The 6,164-nt window shown below is 37.6% G+C and overlaps 1 pseudogene; it reads left to right on the forward strand.

The window, feature by feature from the left end:
* Positions 1-1,010: 1,010 nt before the first annotated feature.
* LOC141489386 (signal peptide peptidase-like 3) lies at positions 1,011-1,687 on the forward strand (annotated as a pseudogene).
* The last annotated feature ends 4,477 nt before the right edge of the window (positions 1,688-6,164 follow it).

A 6,164-nucleotide genomic window follows, 5' to 3' on the forward strand; every position in this document is an offset into this window, starting at 1 on the left:
TGACCTTGGGCAAGTCACTTAACCCCATTGCCTTGCAAAAACCAAACAAAGCAAAACCAAAACAGTTGATACAGAAGCTTTGAAATGCCAAGTATAACAGGGATCACATGAGATGAATCTTATCCTGCCTGACCTTCTGTGCAGTAAATACACAGCCCATCCCAATTAAAAAAAAACTACATTTCTCACAAAGCCTCAGGTTCCTGGTTGGAGGAATTGGACCTGATGACAGGAAGATGTGACTTTAAATTCCTTTGGGACACAGCTGGTGGATGTCATCTTAGGTAAGAGAGGAAACTCAGTTCTTGTGGGAGAGATGACAAGAGGTCTGGGATATATTTGAGGGAATGTTTTTCTTAACTGCAAATTTATCACAAGGACTTTGTTTTTTCCTTTCCCCCTTAATAGGGTGGGATCTGGGAGAGAGAAAACAGAGATTTATGTAAATTTTTAAAAGAGAGGTTCTGTGTGTGTGTGTGTGTGTGTGTGTGTGTGTGTGTGTGTGTGTAGGGGGACTGCTACAGATGTGAAATGTTGCATGTATTTTCAGATGAGACCATTTATTATTAGCTTTACTTAATTTTTATTTTGTTATAAAAGACTTTTCAAGGAGTGAAGGTAATCTGAAATTATTGATAATGTAAAAACAAAACACATCAATAAAACTTAAAACAAAATAAAAAAGTATTAGGAACTTGGAACTATTAGATTAGCATTAGTATTAGTATTGGATTGGATAAGATTAAGAATTTGGAAGTAACAGGAATGGAATTGTTGGATGAGTGCTTAATTGTCCAAGTTATGAGGACATGTCAAAAGAGTGAAGAATTCTGTCAATTCAGCTGAATCAACAAACATTTATTAAAAATCTTCTATGTACAAGACAATATATTGATCATTGAAGACATGTGAAACTAAGTGATTATAAAATGTTTCAAATGAAAGAGGGATGAACAGGAGAGCTTGTTTGACTTGGTGAGGCTAAAGGAATAAGGACATTATTTGAAACAATGATTACTGCAGAGTTGCTCTCCTTTTCCTTTTCTGACATGCTTGTCCTCATTTGGGTGCCGACTAGCCATTGGCTTCTCATGAATATTACGGCCATGGATTTATGTAAGGCAATGATTGCCTTCAGGGAAACCTCGAGGTCTCCCATTTGCTTCTTGGAACCTTTTTCTCCACCTATATCTTTAATAGCAACATCATGGTCAAAAGGTTCCCCAGCCAGTAGACAGATCCCTAGACATTCTACTTGTAAGTGGGCCGAGAGGTTCTACTATTGCTGCTTCCTGGAAAACTGGTGTTTCCAAGATCTATAGGCAGTCACTCTTCATACTGGGTATAGGTGATATCATGACACTGGGATTCTTCCTGTTCTTTTGTGCTGCACCATGATAACTACAAAAAACAAGCCAACAGTGACTCCTGTCAGAAGCTGGGACTGGGGAATATCTTGCAAAAGGTTTCCTATTTCCACTTGACTCTCATCAGATACTTCGTAGGTCTGCTGACTGTGACAGGGCCATCTTAGATCCATAGGGCTGTTCAACCTGCTCTCCTCTACTTGGCTCCGTTAATCTTCTTGTTGCTCCTTATAATGGTCTATTTAAAGGGTGACCTGGGCCATATGTGGTCTGAACCTTTTCACTCCAAGGTTATTAGCTCACAGTTCCTGGAAGTATGATGGATCAGATGAAGAGTAACCCAAACCTGCTGTGGTCCTTTTCTCTTGACTCCTTGGTGGTTTTGTCCCATCTCATAGTGGTCCAGGCCCTTAGAGGTCCTGGGCTGGGGTGGTAGTCTGACATAATTTTGTACTTAAAAGAGGGCTGAGACTCCAGAGACCCTCTTTTATTTCTTTCTCCAGGACTTGTAGATTGGAGCCTCTCGGTTAAGCTTTGTTCCTCCCCCTTCTCTGTTTTTTATGGACTTGCTCAACTGCCCCTTTAGGTATGGCAGGGTCTAGATGGTGACAAGGAGCTGTTCAGTAACTGTGGATCAGATATTCTTTATGCAAACCTCACATCCTCTGGGACAGGTTCCCATGGGGGACTTCCTTTCAAAGACTTGAGGCAGAAGTTCTTCTGCCATAAAAGTCATTTTTGGATTGATTAAAGCATTTTATTTTGTGGTGTAAAAATGTCTTAAGAAACACATATAAGAAACATTGTTTCCAATTAAAAACTTTGAATATCCTAACAGGTATGAATATTTCTGTAGAATAGTTGTTTAGTTATAGTAGATGATTTTATTGTTTGAGTTATTGTAGATTAAAGCTAACCCTTAGTTTTTGATCTATTAAAGTGCTTAGGACAGATCTACTTTAGCCTTTGAAGACATGTCATGAATTGAGTGCTTGACAGTTTCTTTTTTTTTTAGGTTTTTGCAAGGCAAATGGGGATAAGTGACTTGCCCAAGGCCACACAGCTAGGTAATTAATTATTAAGTGTCTGAGCCTGGATTTGAACCCAGATACTCCTGACTCCAAGGCCCATGCTTTATCTACTACACCACCTAGCCACCCCTGCTTGACAGTTTCTTGAGAACCAATCTGAATCTTGAAGGTTGAAACCTTTTTATTCTCCAGTTTTTCCAGGGACACATGCTTCATGATTTAATACTATAAATAGAAGTCATAGAATTTTCAGAACCTCTTGGTTTGAAAGAAGATAACTGTAGAGAAGGAAACAGAAGACTGAGCTGTGGAAGTGTTTCAATCCCATTTTTCTGGAAGAATAATGAGAGTTCCTGAAACCTTAGGTATATGAAGGAATGTTCTGAAGATGCAACATATGGCCTCAGATGGAAGAATCAGCCAGGTTACTAAATCATGATATGAAAAAAAGATCTGTAATTTGTATTCTCCTATTACCATTTATTATTTAGATGGACTGGTATGATGGAAGAAATTACTTTGTACCAATTCCAGGTTTGTTTTCCTTCCATTATAAGGATTTTATGGAGGTTTAGGGATGATTAGCATTTCCACGAGGGCTTGCCAAACCCTTTTCAGAGTTGTTTATCTATCTTTGGTGTTGACTTTTCACCCAAGCTCCATGAAATTGTAGCATGCACAGTAGTCACATCCAGGTAAAGCCATCTCAGCAGATAGGCTAAGCCAGTTTGAAGGTAACTGACAGGCCTCAAATCCATAGGTGAGTTGGGGATATCTTCTCCAAGTATGGGAAGACTGTCCTTAGTGGAATGGGTGAATAGGAATAATTTATTACAATGGCCATGTACATGGCAGAAGCAGATACCGTGGGGAGCTTATAGCTTGGTTAGACATCAAAGACACCAAAGGTCATTCACCGAATTTTAGAACATCGCTAGTCAACCTGATATTTGTCTTTGTCACTGGACTTTGCTTAGTCTAGAAGAGAAAGTGAAACTGAAAATCTTGGGCAATTCTACTTTACTTAAATCCAATTTATTGGCAAGTCAAGACATTATCCCATGTTGCCATTGTTCCTTTATGAAAATGAAGGATAAAACTGGGGGTCTGTTTTTGTTTTGTTTTTGTAAGGCAATAGGATTAAGTGACTTGTCCAAGGTAACACAGCTAAGTAAATATTACATGTCTGAGACCAGATTTGAACCCAGGTCTTCCTGATTCCAGGACTGGTGCTATATATACTATCCCACCTAGTTGCTCCAAAACTAGAAGTCTATATATGTCAGTTCCTATTAGTTCTTCATATTTTTCTGTGTTGCTTATAAGCTCCAGTTAGTTATCTGTATTGCTTGTAGACTTTTTATAGGGTGACATAAAGCCTGTCCTTAATCAAATATACATATATATGATATATATATGTACAATTACCTTTAATGCTAACTTAGGAATTGAACCATTTTGTTTATATTTGGTGAGATGAGTGAAATTCTGAAAATCCTGGGTAAACTAGATAGAAGCAAAATAAGGCAGGGGGTGAGATTTAGAGTTTCCCGATTCTTGAGTTAATCCCTGATAAGATTGAACCTTGTTAATATTAAGCTAGAGCTTGTGGTACTAGGTCATGGATTATATAAAGACAAAATTAAAAGTGGTTCCTATTCCCAGGGAAAATTTATATTTTATTAAAGATATGTAACAAACAGATTAATATAAATTAGAGAGAGAGAGAGAGAGAGAGAGAGAGAGAGAGAGAGAGAGAGAGAGAATTAACAGCTAGGCTGATCAGAAAAGGTTTTTCAAAGGAAAACTCAAATGGCAATATGAATTTAGGAGTCAATGACAGAATGCTGGATTTGGAGTGAGGAAGACATCTTGTCTACCCATTTGTCATCTTGTAATAACTTCTAAAAGCGCTAATAGGGTGGGGTAGAGCAAAAAAAAAGAATGGGGCTGATCAGGCTTTGAATCTGTTACACACTTTCCTTCATCAACCAGCTCAATGAAATAATATAACCACTTTCATTTTCAAACTTTGACATTTGTTTTTAAAATCAAGAAATTTTTCCCATGCTAGGTTTTGGAATTTAGAGATTTATTTTGGAACTCTAAATATGTCTATAAATTGCCACAGCTGTCACTGTAGGGGAGAATGGTTCTTTGGCATTCAAGAGCTATTGAGAAATAGTTATTTGTTTTCTCCATGGTTATAACTTTGGTATTTCTGGTGGGGCAGGGAATTAATAAAATAAGAATGAGTATACATGAGCATGCAATTAATAAATTTTATTAACAATAGTAATTGCTTACTATAGCAATAATTTATAATGTTTTAGGTTGAGTCAGTGAAGCTTAAAGCTATACTAAGATTTTGGAGACATCCTGTATTTAGAAAAAACAAAGAAACCATATTTATTTCATTGTTCTGTATCCTTTCACCCTTCAATGCAGTGTGTGTGGTGGAGGGATGAGGGTGTTGCTTTTTAATGGGGATAATAGAAAAAAATATCTGGCAAGAATGACAATAGAACATGGAAGGGGGACATGATTATCATATTTTATCATAAAAAGAAGTTTTTTTGGGTGGTGACTTTGCTCATGGCATTTTTATAAAGCCTAATGGAAATTAGGTGATCAAGCAAAGGGGACTAAAAACTTATTACTTGTATGTAATCCTAACTGTCTCTGATCAAGGTTATCACACGATGGCACACTGTCACACTTAGACTATGTGAGTTTGATTTCTGAGACCATTCTCATTAGCCTTGAGGTAATAGAATAGATAAGTTCCTTAAGAGCAGAGATAGTTTCATTTTTTGGTATTTGTATTCCTACTTCCTAGCTCTGTCTTTTACTAATAAATGCTTGTTGATTGAATGAAGGTACAGAAAAATGGCAATACATGGTACAGCATCCCAAGGTCAGCATAAGCTTTATGAATGTCTGTGGTGAAGTAGATCTGGAGTACTGACCCCTTGAAAGGAGGTGGTAGAGTAGTTGTTGAGAGAACAGATTGAGTGTGTGCATGTATATATAAATATATATATATATATATATATATACATATATATGTACATGTATATATATATACATATATGTATATACAATATATGTATGCATTTAGACAGTGCAAATAAAAAGATACAGAATGTCTTAGAATAAATTGTTATTTGCTTATAAAGCATTTATGCTATAATTAGAAAAAAATAGTAGTTAGTCACTAATTTGGATAGGAATAAGTTACTGCTAGAGCCAAGGGCAAAGTCAAGATGGTGAGATGTTGCTAACAAGCTCCCAAGCTTTTCCTTACAAAAGATACATGAAGCCTCTACTCTGACACTCACACTACAGATCCCACCAAGAAAAAGAAGAGATTCAAAGAAGTTTTCAACTGCAGTCATCATGGAGGATCTTCAGTGAAGGTCTGTCTCTTTGAGGGGAAAGGGGAAGAAAAGTCCAGAAGGCTGAGAATGAGGAAAACCACAAAGAGTCTTTTACCCAAGTGCATTCCAGGTCCCAACAGTTTAATAATAACAGAGGTCCTAGCACCTGGATAGCAAGCCAGCAGGGAGGATCCCAACCTCAAACAAAGTCTGAACCCAGAAACACCAGGGTAAAAGACAGGACTGGGTTGGGAACAATCCTCTGTTAAGTCAGAACCTGGACATAAAGATGGGGGGGGGGACCTGTTCAAAGGCAAGGCCTGGACTGCATAGGCAACATCTTGGCCAACAACAAGCCAGGGATCAGACTCCAGCCCCAGCAAAAT

The sequence above is a fragment of the Macrotis lagotis genome, chromosome 5, assembly GCF_037893015.1.
Source record: "Macrotis lagotis isolate mMagLag1 chromosome 5, bilby.v1.9.chrom.fasta, whole genome shotgun sequence".
NCBI lineage: Eukaryota > Metazoa > Chordata > Mammalia > Peramelemorphia > Peramelidae > Macrotis > Macrotis lagotis.